The sequence below is a fragment of the Nomia melanderi genome, chromosome 7, assembly GCF_051020985.1.
Source record: "Nomia melanderi isolate GNS246 chromosome 7, iyNomMela1, whole genome shotgun sequence".
Classification (NCBI taxonomy): Eukaryota; Metazoa; Arthropoda; class Insecta; order Hymenoptera; family Halictidae; genus Nomia; species Nomia melanderi.
In genome coordinates this window covers 17,289,756-17,310,087 of record NC_135005.1, presented here as the reverse complement: position 1 = coordinate 17,310,087, position 20,332 = coordinate 17,289,756, and the positions used below count along the sequence as shown (strand labels likewise).

The 20,332-nt window shown below is 51.6% G+C and overlaps 1 protein-coding gene across 1 annotated transcript in view; it reads right to left on the bottom strand.

Annotated features, from left to right (window-relative positions):
* Nucleotides 1-20,332, bottom strand: part of LOC116424992 (uncharacterized) — a 100,723-nt gene that overhangs the window by 64,642 nt on the left and 15,749 nt on the right. The window lies entirely within an intron of this gene.

Below are 20,332 nucleotides of genomic sequence, written 5' to 3'. Positions count from 1 at the left end.
CGGCGGCGAGGAAACGGGAAATCGGTGAGCTCAGATAGGAGAACAAAGGCCCAGGGCGTCGAGGGTGGAATCCGGAGGTCCAGGGTCACCGTACAGATTAGAAGGGAGCGTTTCTCATCGATAGGGAGCATCGAGATACACCGTCGAGTCCTTCAGGATCGCCGTGGAACAATAACGACGCGAGAAGCGCAGCCTCTCGAGTTCGGAATGGTGAACACGAGCTCTCCACGAGGCCTCGACCGCTCTTCCCCGTGTTATTTATCGGCGAGATAAACCGTTCTGGCTGTTAAATGCGTCGGTTTAACATAAACACCGATAAGTCGGCCGCGAGAGGGCCCCAGCGACACTAACCAGACGCGAAAACCAGAACGCGGTGGGGGACGGACCCGGGGAACTTGTCCCTTTACTCCTCACTTTCGCTCCCCTTCGGATTCCACGATCTTCCGTCTCCTCCGATCAGCAATTCGAAGGAAAAACGAAGGTTCCGAACTCGTCAGTCTCCGATTCGAACGCTTTCAGGAGGAATGCAGTGATATCGGCGTGAGATCGAAGTTCAACACGCAGAATACAAAGTTGCGAGTACTCTAATTATTCAAGCAAAGGTCAACAATCAACCGTCGATCGCTATCGAAGAATAAGTGTTCACCTTGGCATGTCGCGCTCATTACGCAGTCGGCGGATTATTCAAATAACCTATGCACTGGACATGAGTCAACGCTACATTGTTATACACCCGCGAGCTCTAACCTTTGTTTATAAGGCAGGTCGTTGAATGCGTTTGACAAGTAGCAACATTGTAAATCAAACGATTCAATCTATCGCTGACAATGGAATCGCACCGTGATCTCCACATATTCCTACGTTTCAATTTGAATAAACGCTGCCCGATTGCGATTCCGCGAGTTTCCTACGAATTCTCCTCCCCTGTTCCCGGTGAAAGAATTATACGAACACGCGATAGAGATCGGCGAAGCAGTTGCCTCATTAAGAACCGCGGACGCACCGAATCGAGGCTCTCAAGCGAGAAAGGCCAGAGCCAGGGAATCGACGATTCCGACAAATGTAGCCGCGCGTCCCACCCTCGCTGGGAAATTCAGGCGAACGTTAACGAGCGACCGGCATCCCCTGAAGCACGTATAATGAGCGTGGCCCGCGAGTGACTGGCCGTTTATCAGCGGCCGGGAATTGATGCCCGCTATTCATGCATCCTGCGTAACGCAACGGTATTAATAATTAATTACCGCGGTACACGAGCTGCCCATGGAACTCCTCGTTTTTCCCGGGCACGAATCGCCCGCGGCCGGAGAGCGTAATCTACAGAGATCGCGTTTAATTCGTGGAACAATCGCGGGGGCGGGCGGCGGCCGGCGACGTGCGTGTCCGCCGAGGAACCGGCCGCGTGGGTGCGATATCTGATCGCGTGCACGCTCTCGCGGCGATCGATATCAACGTTCGACGAGCGGATGAGGGATGGCCGGTGTCACGGACACTTCCCGAACAGCTTCCAGCGGCGCGCGTCTCGGATTCTTCGGCCGCGATCGATGAAGACGATCGATAACCCGTCATTGGCCGCGTCATACCCGTACACGCGTTCCCATCGCAATTTGTCGAATTAGCATAGCGTTGCACGCCGCACAGTGGGCAAAACCGTACCCTCAACCGTTCGGGAGTTTGTAACGTTCGCACGGCCGAAGATAAGCTGCTTTTCTGCTAGTAATCGAATGTCGTTTAGCGGTTCTACGAAGAAATTGCGGTTATCCGCTGTTACGTTACTCAGGATAATTGTGGATTATCGATGACAACTATCGCTAGTTGTTCGAACTGGTTTATTGTTATACGCTACTTCATTCGTTTGAGAATTCTGGGGAATTGATTTTTCCTCACGGAAACAACGATATTTTCGAATAGATTTTAAATGCGAATCTTGTACCGGGTGTTTGTCGGGTCCTTATTATTGGATGCCATGCATGAGAAACGTAAGAAATGTTCCGTTGACGGGGATAATTAACTGTGGAAATGCCAGGGAAGCATGGTTCGCGATTATTGTTACCTTCAATATAACCTGTCACTCGTGAACCGCTGTTTTCGCGATGAGAAATCGTATTTAGCTAGTTTCCCGGTAATAATACAAAGCGAGGAAGCTTTATATAGCGAGGTTTTCACGTGCGTTCGACGAAGCGTTCGCCGTAGTCGCGCGTGCGGATCGGAATAATCGGAAGAGATGTCCTGGGCCGCGTTAATGGCCAACCGCGCCGGTGGATTCGCGAATTCCGGTGACCTTTCGCGCGAAAATGTATGGCTTTCGACGCGAGTTAGCTTCGCGAGGGGTCAGGCCCGGAAATATACTCGATTATCGGCGATCGAGGAACGATTATCGACGATTGCCGGCGGCCTCGTAAATTTCGAAGGGAATCCGCGGGCCTTCCTGCCGCAGGATCGACGATCTTCCATGCTGACCTCTCACGATTGCGATCATTCCCCGGATACGTACGACACCGTGCATTCTCGTATCGTATCTCTCGAGAATCGAACAGTTTGCCTTCACATTCTGAGCTACCGCGTCAGAGAAATAACGCTGGCAGCAGATGAAATACTCGAGAAAGGTCGAAACTCAATTAAACGGGAATATTTAACAAAACATCCAGATCGCGAATACCACGTTACTTCGTCGGTGGGTTAATAAAAGAATAATAGAGCGACGAAGATACAACGCGACCGCCGCGCTAATGGATACTTTCGCTGAATTTTTAATGACACCACCGACGAAGTAGAGAAACTTGACCGCTTAATTTCATGTATGGACACTCGGCGACCTCGTTCCTTTCATTTCCAATTGCAATTGCTACATTGTTATTAAACTAGTTGCGTGTCACGCCGATTTGCACTTTTGCACTCGTCACTTCCATGAATGCATAATATGTCGCGGTAGGTGCGAATCGAAGCGCTGCAACAATGTTAATCTTCGCGATCTTAGAAGAATCGACTCTCAACCCCTTATCCTCCTCGGTATTAACGACCGTAACCGTTACTCGCGTTAACGAGTGCACGATTCCCCGGATAACAGTTGGAATTAATTGATATCGTTGTAACATCTTTCTCTTTATGTGGCGTAGTAATTGCACGTTCGAGCGGTGCGCGATTTGGAAGCGAGAGCCATAAGACTCGCGATCGAAGCGATATTCTCATGGATAATTGAAAAATCACGAGGCGATCCTTATTACCCGGGACACTGCTCGTACAAATTAAGCAAGCGAACGAGATCCCGTCCCCCTTTTCCACGGCCGGAGTCGCCCGCCCGTTCGATTTCCTTTCTTCGCAACAAATCGCGGTACAAGCGATTATGCATGTGCATGGTTAAGCATGCAAGACCAGTCACCGCGGCCTCTTCCTGTCCGCCGGCGCGTATTTGACTTGCCAAACGGGCCCCCGATCTTCTTACAATGTATTTTACGCGCGGAAGGCGGGCAGTTATGAGTGTTATCATCGTACGGCGAATAATTACACGATAATGGAAATCGGAAGTGTCGACTCCGCAGAATTTGCAACCGAGCGCCGCGCCGGTATTCGTTACCATTCGATTTACATTTGTTAACGAGCCGAGCGTGCAACAATGGGCACAGGGAAACGCGCTCGTCCACACAAGATTGTAGTCGCTATTTTTCCTGCGTTTACGAGGTACAAAGATCTTTCGGAACTGTAAACATTAATTGAATTTAATCTACGTTCTTTTCAGCGTTAAATTGCCGGCATAATTAATTCCCTCGAGTTAAGCAAGTTTTATCTACCCCCCTATTTCTTCGAATTCGCGAACGGCGGGTCCGTGAAAGTAGGTATTCCCGTATCCGTGAACCAACAAAGATGAATAAATGATTATACCGGCGACGGCGACTCCAAACAGCTGGTAACCACAACAAAATCACAAGGATTTGGCTAAACATCCTGATATATCACTCGAGGATCAATAGACCGGGTCTATATTAACCCGATAAATTAGCCAGCGACGATTTACGATATCGGCGGGACGCGGTACTCGCGCCATAAATCTTCCCGATCCGTTTACTTATAAAATACAATCTGACGAGAGAGCCCAGCGGACGAAGGCTCGAGCGGCCGCGATTTAGCGTGTGCGTTAGTCACGTGGCGATATATTACGAGCAAAGTGGCGGTCGTTGACGCTCGCTCTTCGAGTTTGTTTGCCCGTAGCTTAATGGATACACCTCAAGGACCTCCGCGGGTGCTTTATAGCCCGCAGAATCGTTTGGACTCGGTCCAACGTCCGCAGCACTCGCCACTCTTGCCCGCAGCACCCTTGCCCGGCCCTTTGATAACGAAAATCTCGGGAATCATTAACTTCCGGCGCGCGAGCCTCGTTTAAAACCGCTCCTATCTGCCGCTAATGCGGCGCGACGTCGCGCGGACCTGATCCTGAGTGGTTCTATTAACCCATTGTGGTCCCGGCTCCGGCTGGAACCGGACGTCGCGTTCCGTTTCGCGCGATTCCACCTTCGATTCTATTTCTCGAAGCATTTTCCCGCGAATCGTATGTTCCACGATCCGTTCGGAACTCGCGTACGCCAGCCGTTTCCTCTTAGATCGAAACGCAGCTTACGGCGGCGTTCGTGAGCACGATGGAACCCTCGTACGAGCGAAACGTTCACACAGACGTACTTGTCTTATCGAAGCACGATACGCGAAAGAGTCCCTGCAGTACCGGTTAATACTAAACTCATTATCGCGCCGTTAAAACCCGAGGGCAGTTCCAATCTCCCTTAAGGCGTCGATGAAGAAATAGCGGGACACGCAAAAATCCGGAACATTCGCGTCCCGGCGATTCGCCTTGATTTTTTACGCGTCGCGCTAAGTGGGACAACCCATAGAACGTGTTGCCGAAGTACCCTTTACAGAAGCGTCACCCGTAAAGCTGGCATCGACGCGAATTCGATAACAGGAATGCGCGACCGTCCATCTAAATCACCCGGGGTATTACCAAACGTGTTGAATCCCCGACAACCGGGGCCTTTAACAAGATCATCGCGCGCCACAATCGGCGAAAGGAATCGCGCCGGGGAGTAACCTGATGTTCGGTTCGCTGAAAATCGTGGGACGCGGAACGCGAAGTGAAACCGTCCGGCCACCGATAAGGGGACGACGGGATCGGCTCTGAATCGGCCGTCGATATTCGCGACGGGGCCGGAGGGGCGGCTGACGGAGCGGACATTACGGATAGCGGCGGGCGTATTAGGAGCTGGCGTATCGTTCCATCGGGTCCAGCGGGCTGCGACAAATGGCGTAATTAACAGCCGCTACCCGGCACGGTGTTTCGCGTTAACCAGATAAGTGTAGTACAAAGTACGCGGCGGGCGGCCGGGGTGGGGCACCGCGGAGCCTCCGGAGAAAAAGGAATCCGGTAGCCGAAAGCAGCGCTCCGTGTCTGGAAGCAGAACTGGCTCTATAAAGATAAGGGCCGCGGGTGAGCGCGGCGCAGGGAGAGGGACGAGAGAAAGAGAGCGAGCCTCGCAAGAACTCACCTCGCGGTTTCATCATCGACCGCGATATTAAGCGAACGAGCGATCGGCGCGGCCGGGACGTGGATTCCGAACAAATCGCGCAATTAGCGGCGATCGGTCCGCACCGGTACATCGAGCGGAACGCGCGGACACGCATCGACACGGACCGGAGAGCCTGTAAGCGGCGATGTCGCGGATAAGACGCGACCACGCGGCCATTTTCCCGGGGACTCGGAACGATGGGAAAGCTGTCCGTCCAGGTATGTGGCTGTGGAAACCCGTGATCACCGGGGAAGGTGTTTCAGTTAGACGGAAACTAATGGAGTCACTGGGATAATGGTCAAGCGGAGAGAGAAAGAGAGAGAGAGAGACGTTCTCGGTCGTTTCCCACAGTAAAAGGGACGATGGGAGGACGATCGGTTGGTATTAAGTTTATTAAGTTTATTAAGTTTATTAAGTTTATTGGAATGCTCAGGCGTGAATCGAATTCACGGCGGATTTCGATGCAGGGCCGATACGTTAGGGAAATTAAGCGGAACGGAAGTTCCGCGGGAATTATGCGGCGTCTTAGGAACGGACGGTTGAGCTTTATTTACTTGGGATATTTTCAATCTGTCAGGCGGTATCGGTAGATAGCGGACGGAAAAGTTCGGGCTAGTAAATGTCGATTAACACCGATAAATTCGAATGAGTAGCTGTTCGAGTTTTAATAGAATTATTTATTCTTATTCGGAGCGTACCGTTGACTAATCCTTCGGAAATGCTGCTCGGTTTTAGGTGGGATGGCGGGATAACGGGAAGAATCGTTCAACGAATTATGAGAAGCGCCGCGAACGGCAAGGGCGCGGCCGATAAGAAGCGAGGCGAGCGACGACTGAAAATTCGCCGAGCCGATATAAAGCGCGTTACAAGCGGATAAAGCGGGAGTGTCGGGCGAGAAAGTTTCAGCTCGTAAACGGGGAAGACGGCGAAAGGCTATCAGCCTCGAAATTAACGAGGACGGGGCTGCTCGGCCAGGGCTCAAGGAAGTTTCATTATACGGCCGGCCTGACGAGAAAAAGGGTGAATAAAATCGACGGACGTAAATAATGGATGTTTGAGCGATCGCCGCGCGTCTTGACGGGGACACGGGAAGCCACGAGGGAAGCATAACCTGCCCGTGGGAGGGTGAGCTTTCATTAGGAGCGGCCTTGTCAACGACACACCCTCCGCGAGGGAAGAAACAGTACGGTAAGGGTTGCAGGTCGCGCGCGATAAATAACCCCGGCCGGGGGTGGCTTAACGCCCTCGCACAACTTCTTTCGATCCGCCGATCCGGACTTTATACCCTCCTCGGCCGCGAACGCCGCGTTTTGATTCGCTTAAACGCCACTTTGCGGTACGCCCGGCTTGAAAAATAGCTTTCCAATGGGCCAACTAATTTTTCTTTGTCCCGGGGAACCTGGGTCTTGTTGGTTTTTCTAGACTAGTCGATCGTTGTAACTATGTACATCGGAAAGGAACTGTTTCCTTGGGTTCGTTCGATTATTTTAATACTACAACGACGTGCGTATCGAGGAACTGGTCTTTCCGCTGTGTTAATTACGGCGATAATCGTGGGAATGTCGGGGAAATATGGGGAAATTATGTATAGGAAGTATTATGCGTAAGGCTACTCGAGGAAGAACATCGATAACGCAGTTAGAACGAAGACGACACTGAATGAAGTTCATCGGATGAATGGCACCCCTTCACCAGATACTATTCTTCCGGTAAGATCCATTTCGAAACTCGTCCGCCGTGGTAGCGATACCGGCAAACGAGTGTCACGGTCTGAATGCAGCCAGTTGTTCCGTAAAACGCGGATGGAATTGATCTTAATGTCACAGGTTCCCCGAGTCCGCCGATTGATTGTCGAGGCTGACGAACAGTGAAGCTTTATGCCATCGCGACGGAAATTATGTCAGCGGAGGACTCGAGCGCGCGGGAAACGAACACGGCGGACAATGCGGTTACTGTTGATGGCCGGCCGTGTTTTTCCAGGCGACGTACCGTGGATTATTCAGCGGCGTTTTACGCCCGACACGCATAATTGAGCAAGCTTGTCGCGTCTTTCGATTATTCGCGCGAGCCGTCGATAATTCCGCGCGGAAAATTGCGCGTCATTCGAATCAGCAACTGCACTTCCTCCTCGCAAATTGTTGATGGATAGACACCGCGTTCAAGTTCATTTCCTGGACGTTTAAATAACAACGACCTCCGAAACCCGATGCGATACTAATGGTACAATCATTCTACATTAACCCTTTACTATGCAATAGCCTGCCACGCGCGTGACGAAGATTTCAAATAGGATCTAACACGTATAAACCCCTCGTGATTCTTTCGAATCCAAATTAAACATTATCCTACAACTTCTCTAATATCAATTATAGTGCTTCAGAGTAAACCTAGACATAGAACGAACGTGGAATTTTTACCTTTCTCCAGTGAATTACGAGCAATGAATGTCGAGTGCAGTCGCGAGAGAAAGAGAGATCACGGTGCAATTCACTACGGAACGAATTCGATATGAATTCTCGGCGAAACCCGTGTACCCGAGGTTCCACGCCAATGCGAAACGCAGAATACGCAAGAGAGAACGTTACAATTCAAGTCATCCCTCCGCCACATTAAAAATTAGTGGATCAGCCATTGGTACACCGGGTACGCTCGCAGGGAATCCGTTTTAACCGCACATTTATTCCCCGACTGGAAAGAAGGCTCCTCCGTGGGCCCCGGTAAACCATCTCGACAGCAATGGCAGACGATAATTAAGTTCCGGCGAGAGTTTGCGGGAGAGTTCCTCTCTCTTTCGAATCTTTATCTCCCGACAGCCTCCTCCTCCTGCTCCCTTTTTCACTCCCTCGTCCGGGGCTTTCTCCAGCCGCCGCGGCCGGATTGTTACGAAAGGATTTGCGGTAATCCTCGATCTAATTTGCATGCTGATGGTAATGGATGTGTATCTTCCCCTATTCCTCCGGTTTTGTCGCCGCCTGCTCCCGGCTCTATCCGCCGCCCAGACACATCCCGGGGATCGTAACGAGGACTCGTTCGAGCCTCGGGACGCAGCTGGTTGGACACCTTATCTCAAGGTTAGCCGCACCTGCCCTTAACAGGAACAGGAACACCCCTTTCTCTCCGCGGGAAATCATTCGCGGAGCAACGGTCGTGCCGGATCGCGTGATCGACCCCCGATCTTCGTAATTGGAAGGTCGGCTCGCTGGAAACCGGCCCCGGGGATGATATACGATACTTTAATGTATCGCGGACGCGATCGACGCGCCGAAAACTCGGGCGAAAATGAATAACGTTGATCCCGACGATCGGGTATCGTTGACTGACAACGGAATTCCACGACCTACGACGATTTCGGTGGACCGGCTTCGAGTACCGTTCGAGAATCGACTGCATACGCGGTTAATTAACTGAATTATGAGTCACGCTATGGAACGAGTTTTCGAACCCGGTTACCCGATAAGCGGGCACGCGTGGCGAAAGGTGTGCGAGAGATGGATGATTCCTTCGTATCCTCGAATTTCTTGTAATTTATGGAAAGATGGTCGATAAATAGCACGCAATTCCTCGCGGCCGCCGATAAGACGAACGACGACTTTCGAGGAGCCCCGCGATCGGCTCGAGATCGAAGATAATTCCTTATTAGACGGTTCCCGCGATGGACGCAATCCTCAAATACTGAGGACTGCAGAGGGAGCAAAGTCGCCTACTTGAGAGTTTTTGTATTCGAGGAGTTCTTAAATAGGTCTCCGAAACGGGAGGCAGCGAGGTTTATAGATCGAGAACTCCGCAATAGGTAATCTTCGCGCCACGAGCAATTTTCAAGCAGACGGATCAAAGGGAGCAAACTTCCCGAACAACGAGCCCGCTCATATGAAGAGGAATTCTTAAATAGAGCGGTTCCAGATCAAGGGAAGCTCCTGGCCGAGCGCGAAGCTACGCGATCGGTACTGAACCCAAATAGGAAAGATCCCGAGCCGACATAGATCGTTAGGCGCGAGCGCGCGCCTGCGAGTAGACTGGGAATCACCGACTTATCACCCGAACACGGAAATTCTCGAAGAATGGCCCGCCGTGGAGGGAAGCTGGCGAGCCAATGGCGGTCTAGAGGTGGACTTGGCCGATCGGGGTCCAAGAACCGGTGCTCTCTCCGCAGCCGTTCGCTTAACAAACCTCGTTAGCCGACGGACAGGTGGTACCGGCGACTTGTAGCCGCGCTGGGACCGCAAGGACGTGGTCAAAGACGTTACGAGAGGGAACCAGCTATCCTCTCGGATCGGCCAGCGGAGCGTATAAGGGAACCGATCACGCGCGCCGGAGAACCGGAGGCTACCAACTCGCGAGGCGGAGCATGAACGAGTGGACAAAATAGGAAGACGAGGAAGAACGCCCACCATGGCCCCGCAGGCCTATCGGAGCCGACGCCGATGGAAAAAGAACTCGACTGTTAACAAGATGGTGCTCACTCTCGACACCGTGGCGTGCTCGCAGCAAGGTCTCCTCGTGGTCCCTTTCCTTCGAGGACGCGACCGACCGGCGCCTCTCTCTCTCTCTCTCTCTCTCTCTCTCTCTCTGTCTTTCTCACTCTCTCTCTTTCTTTGCTTTTCTTTCTTCCTTCTCCTATGTCCACCCTCTTTCAATATGGCCGACTTCCCTCACCCTTCTCGGACCTTCTTAGCCGTCGTTCCTTTTCGCTTCCTGTCTCTCCTTCGCCCCTTCCTCGATCTGCCCGACCGCCACCGCTTTTCGAGTATTCGTGTAATCGGGCCCTGGCTGACAACACTTTGTCCGGACATTATCGAGTACACGTCGCTTATAGATAGGTAGCCCCCACGGAACGGCTTCCGCGGCAAGCTTTTGGTACGAAGACTTGTATTCGGAGTTTGACGTCTTTCGGTTGTACGATCGTCACGTCGGGGATATTCTGCACTGTTTACTTTGTCTTTGATGCTACGTTTAAGCGTCTAGTCGCTGGATGCCATCGTATCTAATGCTTGAATTGCGAGGGAGAAGGTATTAGAAGTAGGAGAAGCTTAGGGGATATTACGCTTAGAATCTGCAAATATGGTTCTTAAAGGATTAGAGTATCATTCTTTTGATACTAGGATTTTCGGAAAGTTCCAGAGAATGTACGTTTGACCTATGTAGATGAAAACATTTCTAAATTCTCCAGGTGTGTCGGCGACCGAGCCAAAGTCTAGCGATCGGCCGGCCGATCCGCCATTTGTCTGGTCGCCATTACGACCAGGCGACGGGTAAATATTCCGTTCGTGTCGTTATTGATATCCGCGGCGAACGCCGCGATACTTTTGCGCCGGCCGGCGAATATCGGGTGGCTTAGTTACTCGATACGAATTATCGGCCGGCGGGCAGTCGCATGTGAACGTTGTACTGATTACATGATAGGTTTAAAGGTTGGGAAACACGACATCTAGACATTTATAAGTGGGTCACGATATCTGTATCGGCTTGCAGAACGCGGACGTGGAAGAGATTAGGTCCTGTAATCTTAGCCTCCGGTCTCCGCCTAACGGCCGCCCCGTACAACATCTAGGAATGTTCGCATGCGAGTTTACTCGCCAATAAAAAAAGGGGGAAATTTCATTCCGGTCCTGTTCCGGCTGACGCCGGTGCAGGTACCCGCGGACGATTCCAGATTACCCCGGGTGTTGCTTGCGCCGGCCGTAATTGCGAAAGGAAATTATCGTTCTTGCACGGCAACTTATTCGTGACTGGAACTTTGTGTACTTTGTCGTTCCCGGTTATCTATTTTATTCCCTCGATACCCCGAAGTGATTATTTCCCTCTCGGGATAGCATTCCTTTTAAGCCTTCAACCACGAGGTCGACATTTTCATGTAATCTCCGACGTTATGCAACTGTAGGCCGCCTAGTCTTTGCAATTAACGAAATTGCTGTAAGCTTCGAGCCCGAGCAGCAATTATATATTCCTAACGGACACGATTCTCTGATATTTAAAATCATTCCTCGCGAACCGTTTCAACGCGAAATTTTTTCCAATATATCGAATAAATGATTCGTACAAATTACTCATCGACGTGTCATCGATCTCGAAATGGATATAATGACGAAACAGAGAATTAATAGGGAACCGGCAGTTATCCTTTAACAAGGGATCATGTTATACACCGGTACGAAACGGAGGGATGATAATTTTGAAAATTCATCGGACGGCATGCGGTCGAATTAAGCGTATTTGTAGTACAGGCACATTTCCCGATTCCGAGTCCTTCTTTTCAAAGGGAAATGGCCTTTGGCACTCCGACAAGAGGCTCGGTCGTCGGCGATTCTGGATCCTCGCCATAGCCGCGAGGGTGGGGCACGCGTCGACCCTCATGTAAATTGCTTCATACCACGAAGGACTCACGCCCGGCGAATACGAGGTAGGAAGGCTCTTACAAGTTCAGTCGGCCCGGCCGAAACGGCAAAGAGCCGTCCGTTTTACGACCGCGATATGACCAAGCTCTAGACTTTATATTACTTTGAGCCGTTCGACTCGATTCACCGCCGCCGATCGATCCGACGTTCGTTTCTTCCGCTTCGAACACCCCCATCTTCGGCATCTTTTCAGTGACATCGACGGTTTCGGCGTCATTCGGAAGATTCCCGATAGTCTTCATTGATAATAGCTTTCGATTAGACAGAGGATAGATGGAACTTCGTAAGTTTGTCTCTATGATCGGTATTTTGTCTCTAGCGCATTGTTATTCAACCATTTCCCCGTTTATTTAGATTCTAATTGTAGACGCGCAATCTGTAACTCTTTATTCAAATAGCCTTCGTTTCCCAGCATTTGTATTCAAGAACGGTGCTTCTACATTATCTTCTTTCGAGTCTACACCTGTAGCTGTTAAGTTTTTCTTGCTCCCGGAGTTTCCTTGCTTTATGCGGGCATTATACCTCGGAAGAATGAATCAAAGCTATTGTTGCTGAAGCATGGGCCGCGCGTACGGTGCAAGAAGTAAAAAATTGTTAGCATGGACCAACTCGGCCGGAAATATAAAGAAGACACAATAGGAATCTTTAATGAAATAGAAGACAAAGACCTTTTGTAGTCTGGCATTCTTTAGCATCGAGACTGATCCGTAGATCTTGACCTCAGCTGCATGAAAACGAGAGAAAAACTAATTCAGGACATCTATCTCTCTGTCGAAATGCATAAGACCCGAAAGGAACACTTACAAAAGAAAAGCAAACGATGTTACACCTAGAATTTAATATATTCACCGTTAAATCTATCAAATCCGCCAGCAAATATCCCACAAAACGAATCTCCCTTTCCGTATACTTGAAAATTTCACGAGATCCTCGATCCCATCACCGTTACCCGCAAACAAACCGAAGTTTCCTTAAAAAATCAAAGCGGGCTATCGCTCCCCCGAAAGCCAAGAGAAGACCGAAGCGATCAGTCGCATCGCTGGCGATCCACGTGGAAGGGGGTCGAGCGAAGAAAATCATCGGTCCAGAACAATTAACCATTCATCGGGATCGTCGGTGGCGCATTCCGCTCGGCGGGCAAATGGCGGCGGTCCGTTCTCTTTGAAGGACGGTCGCCTTGATCCGGGCGATCGTTACGGCGGGGCGGTTTCCATGTAGTGCGTGGCGCTGCACGGCGCTAAGGGGTTCCGACGCGGGGCGCCGTGGAATTTATTGGCGCGTCCGGCGCGTTTCGGGGCCCCGGCGAATGTAAACGAAAATCTGTAACGCCCGGCGTGGCCGGCGAGGCGTGCACGGGAACGCAGCGTCCTCCCCTAAAAGGGCGCCTATCCTGTCGATGGTAGAAGAAGAAGAAGAAGCCCAGCGCGGCGGGGCGGGAGGGGGCTGACCGGCCCGATCGGATTTAAAGGGGGCCGCTGATCGACCAACAAGTGGTGGCGGCTCCTTCAAAGGCACCTTTCCACCTTGCTCTCTCGCTTCTGTCCGGCCCCGGCCGTCTCTCTCCGTATCCCGGCCTCTCTCGGGCCGCTGGTCGAGTGACAATCGGCCCTCGGCCGTGGTATTTTCTCCTAAAATGCCCACACCTCCGTCCGCCGAGTCTCTTCTCCCATTAGATTAGATGTTCGGTGCGGGATGCCGCGGCTCGGACGAAAAAGAGCCTCGACCGACTCGACACGGCCGCGAAATAAGGGAGAACAACCGCCGTGAGGAAGCGAGAGGCGGCCGAGGGGTGGGCGGACGGAGGGAAAAAAGGAACAAACCGGACCCCGCGACAAGACTACTCTCGCTTAATGATGTGCCGCGCTAGCGATCCGCTTCTACGGTCCCCGCGCGACCAACGATGATTCTTCTCCCTTCTTCCCCGGCTTCTTCGTCCTCTTCTTCTTCTTGTTCCACCGCGAGTTACGATCCCGGCCCGAGTTTTCTTCTATCGGCCGGGAATTAATTTCGTATTCGTCGGGAGTAGGTGCTCGTCGATCTGCCCGAGACTTGTCAGGGTTTAGCTGGACTCTTCGCCGGAGATTTTTGCTCGCGTGTGTAGGTAAATGCGGTTGAGCGTCGGTGACGGGGGTGGTTAAATATAACAATTAAGCGCGATCGACCGAGGTGTTCGGCTTAATATACCGCTTACTCCGTAATCTTTGAAAATCAAAGCTGCCACAAAGCATAGAAGACTGAGCAATCAACAGACACCGTGTCGAAACGAACGGAAGACCATCGGTTGACAACCCATCGATGCAATATCGTTCGTTCCAAACGCAACAACGTTCCAATTTCCACGGTATAACCCGATCAATTTCTCCCAGACTCGACAATTAAACTCACCCCTTTCGCAGGACTTCTTCTTACACCCTCGAGCCAAACGCAAAGATCTGGCAGAGGGTAAAAGCTGCAGGCCCAAGGTGATGCCCGTAAAGCCTAGTCGGGTGGCACACAGGGGTCACCATAAATTGTACTCCGTTGCCATTAGCAGGGCATTTAGTGATAACGCTTGCGTGGCCGGGGGTGGGGCGGGAGGGCGTAAAAGGTACAACGCCAATCGCGGAGTGCGCGGGGTCGCGGGTCCGCCTACATCTGTTGGCTCCATATAATCGTTTATACGGGCGAGCCAGCTGATGCCGGCCCCTGCCATATAACCAACTTGTATGCAAATTATATTCATGCAATGGGATCTCGTACGATTACGTAGCCGGTACCCGGGCGCGAGTTTACAGCGGCAACACGCGTATAAACCTCCGCCGGATAGATAGCCGTGTTTCCGTACGGGTGTAAGTGAGCCTTGCCACCGACTCTGCATGCATGCATGCTCGTATGCACGCACGGATACGCGCGACCCGGTGTTCCCACACGTCCGCGTCGCTTCGTGAAACGCTCACTTTCTCCCTCCGTCCCCCTCTGTGTCTCTTTATCTCCCTCCTAAAGGTGCGAAGCCGCGCGCGCGCGAGCGCGCGCAAGCCAAAACGATGTTGCTCTGTCTCTCGTTATGCCTGCACACGCGTTCGCCCGCGGAATACTATCTGGCCAGTGTTCAATTATGTACCCGGCCCGCCGCTCACCAGTAATTTCCCGAATACCGCGATAATCACTGTTATTATCATAGCGCGATACCTGCGACCCTTTCCCCCCCGTTCCTCCCGCAGACAGAGTCGCCCCCCTTATCGTCGCTATCCTCGTGTCGTTCGCGTTATTGCTATATTAGGGTGGCCGCCGCGAGGAGAGCGGCGCGCGGTGTACCCACTGCCTTCCTACGTTAATTGGACGAGACCGTGTTACGGTTTAATTGTCGCTACTCTTAATTATGGGTCGTGTATCGTCGGCCCGGACGTCGCACGCTTGCATTATCTTCCGGAACCGATTCCGCGTGAACCGGCCCCGATAGCTCGCGCCGGCGACACCGGTCGGATATTCGTTACGGATTCCAGGTGTAATGAGTCTTGGCCTGTGACGCGAGAATTCGTCTGTTTGGAATAATTGTAACGAAGATTTTCGATGTTGCGTTCGAGTAGATGTTCCGGTGTGTCGACAGTTTTGCGAGGTACGAGAATGGGAGAGTAGTGGACATAATCTTTGTTGCTCCATAAATGATGTTCATAAATGATAGGACGTTAAACTGTTTTCTATGTTGTTCGCGTAAAAGGATAATCAAGGAGCTGATTTACTAAACCGTTCGAACAATCCGAGACCGTTATCTTCAGGGACCAACAGCTAAACGTTGCCAAGTACAAATCGCGTCGTCTGCATCTGCGGATACGCAAGAACGCCAGGAGCGGAGTTCCACGGAGGTATGTTATCGCCCGAGAATTAATCCGGCCGAGGGTGATGCGTTCACGACAGACTCCCGCAACAATACGACAGATCCGACGATCTGCAAGACTGCAGTTTCCAGCGGCGTATTAGCGCTCGGCGTGTACCCGCGGTTAAACGCGGTTGTAATCTTAGAAATTGCCGTGACGGAGATCCATCCGTTGCGCCCCGTGTAATACGCGACCGTGCGCCCGCCTAATCGTCGCTAGACACTGCAAATTTCGAGTTGCGCACGCTTAATGATCCATCGCAATTAAGATAAAAAGTACACGACATCTTCAAATGGAAATCATTTACAGGAGAAATCGCGTGCAGTTACCGTTAAACGAAATTATCAAAGATTACTTCCTTACCTAACGTCTTAGAGATTATACGCGCGTGATACGCGTGTATTTAATTGAATTTCGGTATTAGCATTCGTTTGATGTTCATCCCTTTTTATTTTCAATAAATCCGACCCGTTCGAGTCGTGCACGGTGTAACGAACCAGAGACTGAAATCATATCGTAGGATTTCCCCCGAGCACCCGTTATTAAATAATTTACATTCGCGGACCGGTCATTCGGCGATGAATGAACAGTGACTCCTCACGCGAGGCCGGCTTCAATTAGGCGCGCACACGCGTTCTCAACTTGTTGAATGGGCTCGTACCTCTACGAAGAAATTTCGCCGGCAATCGTTCCCGCTAATCTCCGCTATAACTCGGAACGCGCGCGCGGCCGCGAGTTAACTCCCGAAGAACGGCCGCTTCACTTTGTACGCGCCATTATCATCCCGATAAATACATCATCGCGTGAAATATGCGCCCGACGCGTTACTTTCACGTGCTTCTGTTTCTCCTTACCGTTATTAAACCCCCCCTTTAAAAGTGTACGGGGTCTCGTAAAAGCGAAGACGTTGACGCCCGTTGCCCCCGAGGAGGAAATACGTTCCGCGGTGGCGTGGTAGCGTAATATATGAACGACACGCGAGTACCGGCGAGCGCCGCTTGTAACGCGGCCAATAATTAATATTTCCTCCACGCTTGTGCACGGTCCAGTTATCAGGGTACATTATTACCGGGCGAGCTCCTGCCGGAAACGCGTTCCGAGAGAAGTTACGTTTCCTGCTGGAACCGAAGGAGGCACGGGTGCGCGCGATCCGAGCGCAGAAACGGGCCGCGATGTTATAATTAGTGTAACAAGCTGGATCCCAGCCGTATTTAAAGTAAGCCAACTGCCAACTTGGCACGCGGCGTTTACGATTTTCATGCTCGCTTACCGTCCCGCAATTTGTCCTCCCTTTGACGGTGTTTGTCGTTCGCGCGGACACCGGAACGAATCCAATCGGATCTTGTCCGGCTGGGAATGGATCGTGTAATAAGCTCCGACGTATTCCGCCGTCAGGTGTGCCAGGGAATCATTTTTAGACACCTCGGACACTTCGAAATCCACTTGTTCCGCGGATATTTTCACGAGATCGAATTCGTACATTCGACATAGGGTAAACCGAGGCGAATAGGGATGAAACGGGAGAAACTAAGAACATCCCTCATATTTCTTACATTATTATAGAAATCCCAATTCTTCCATGTTGCGAGCGAATGATTCAATTACTCAGACAACAAGAGAGCACACAGTTTCGTTTCTTGCATTATTTAATCATTCGATATATAATTCCTCTTCATCCAAAAGTTGCTCGTGTATTAGGATTAATAAGCGTATCTTCGATACCGATTGCTCTCGTCGAAATTCGAGTAACACCAGCCTTCATCCGTTAACAAGAGAATGTTTACCTAACCGGGCGAGAAGAGTTCTCGGAACTCCGACGAGCTCCGAGCCAATGGAGTCGTTCGATCGTCGCGTTTCCCGCGACTTCCCCGGTAATGCGTCTTCCGCGGCGGGGAAACCGCGTCGGCTAATTGGACGGGGGTCGCCAGCGTAGGAGATAATGGATATTAATTACCGCGTCTTACTTTCCGCGGCATTAAACATTTTCTTGAAGACGGGTGGACGGGTGGGCCGGAGGAGGCGCGGTGGGGTTGGACTGCCGGTACTATCCCTCATTGTTAGCCCCTTTAAAAAGACGCCGTCCCCCGTTAAGTATAATAAGTACGAAGTCTCTGCCGGCGTCTTTTCACAGTCCGGCCACTCTCGCACCCTGCCTCTCGCGTTTCTCCTTATAATCCATCTAAATTTTAAGAGCGGATCAGTCGAATCCCCCGGAAAACTTTGCCACGGAGTTGCCGCGGTAATCCATTTAAATAATTCCCGTCGAGGCAACAGCGCGAAAGGGGTTTTCTTCCGCGTTCGGTGTCGATCGCCCCTCTTCCCACCCCCTCGGAAGCGCGGACGTCACTTCCAGCGCGGACTACCGCGGGACGGAGGAGGTCGGAGGGAAGTCGCGGCCGTCGAATCCACCTCCCGTCTATTCCGCGATTCCTGCGCGGCACCCCTGAACTGGGGGTTCGTCGGCCGGATAAACAGAGACGCACTGCGACGTCGCGGGAAATGCTGTGGAAAGCTGAAGGACGGTATCTGCGCGCGAAGCGTGTGTTTCATATTTTATTGGCGGCGATGGTGTTCGGTGAATTGTAACGGGACGGGTCTCCAAGAGGAATTCGAACGGTGTCGATGGCGCGAAGCTGCGGATTATAAGTAGATCCGTAAGAACAATGCGCCAAGAGAATCTCCGAAGTGGCGGCGAGAGTGTGAAAACAACCTCTACACGGCGACAATTAAAATTTCTAATGAATTGCGGGAGAGTGGCAGATTCCGGGGCGCTAAGGATCCGTTGACAGATTAATTCTCGGAGCGCGAGGGGTTAAAGGCTAGGATCATCAGGCGCGAACGGTGAACCGAGCAGAAACGGTGCGCGGTACGACGCAAAGAGCTCGTAAAAGGGTTAGAAATTCATTTGTCTAGCCTTGTATCCACCGGACGCCGGTGTATACGGCTCGTTTCGCATTCCCGGTCTAATGGATTGCGAACTAGCTCGGGGAACGAAGTTGTCAGCGGCGATGCGCTGACGCGGCCGCCGGTTCAAAGGCGATCACGAGGGAGAGAGGCAGGAGAGACTCGTCTCTAGGAAAGGGTCTCGCGGTGCTCTTGCTACAACGGCGACCGCCGATAACTCATCGAGACCTCTGCCCTTACAACGAGGCACCACCGTGAGACGCGTCCAGCCCCGCTCCGGAGCGGAATGATTAATGAACGGCCGCGAAATGTACTCGGATTAGCGTCGTCCGGCGTGCCGGGGCTTGTTTCTGCGCGCAACTTGTAACAAAGATTCTTTTCATCAGTCATCGAGATATTTCTGGGCCGTTTAATGGACCGGACACGCCGCAGGAAATGTACCCGGATCGCGAGGAACGCTGCTCGCTTCTGGTCAACTAATAATGACCGGCGCACCGGCGGCGTAGGTATTGTTCCATCGCGGCGGACCCGTGACCCATGGGTTCGGCTTTCATTCGTTCGATGGAAACCAGCTTGAATTTACCAACTTCTCGTGTGTCGAATATAGTCCGCGAAACAGGTGAATCGCAGGTTTCAACGAATCGAAAGTCAAATTTCTATGTTATTTCGATCTCAAAGATTATTAGAGGCTAAGGAATGATAAAGAGATTTTCAGTCGAGTAACGAGGAGAACGTATCTGTTTGTTACCTATTTTTAAACTATAGTAAATATATACGTATAGTTCAGGTTTCAAAGTTAATTTATAAAGGAAATTCCTGCGCGAAACAAGCGTCACACTCGGGAAGCGGCGTGGCAGGGTTAAAACGAAGCGAAACAGCGAACATCTTCATCACCGTTGGCTCCGATTCCATTTATAGCGTTCACGGAACGCGATAGACCACGATCGCCCGGCATCCCGCCGATTAATCTTTATCAAACGGCCGGTGAGCCTCGATCGCGATCGTTTGAAATTTGCCAGACAAATTTCGCGGGGTTTTCGAGCGCCGTCGTTTGATCTCCTCCTATCCTAATCCCATAAGCAGGCCCCGGCAATTCGTCGACGTTCGTTCCTCTACCTGACTCCTAACCTCCGAGCGGTCGCGCGTTGCGCCCCGCAAGCCAAAGCCCCGCTTGATGGATGGACCGACGTCGCGTAAAATATACGCGTACCCGCGTCGGCCGAGGGGCGCGCTCACTCGAGCGTCGCGGTGCTAGTTTACGCGGCGACGACACACGTTCCTGCTCGCGCTTCGAAATAAAAGTGCCGCGGGTAGCGATGACACCGACCGTGACTCAGGAACACGAGACACTTTTTCTTGTACTTTCTCGTACGATTAAATCGCGACCAAGGGGAACGTGTCTCGTTTAAATTGCGGCTAAATCGGGAAACTTTCGCGGAACGCGGAGGGGAACAAGTATTCGAAAGGATCAGGCGGTGAATATTCCCCGTGAACGTCGCCGACTCGCAGACTAAATTGACTAACCCCTGACTCATCCCCAATGAGGATGCAACTGCTTCTTACACCCTAGATTAATCCTCTAAATAAACGAACCTGAGGACTTCGTAAGAACTTCTAAACAAATCCAAGTTAA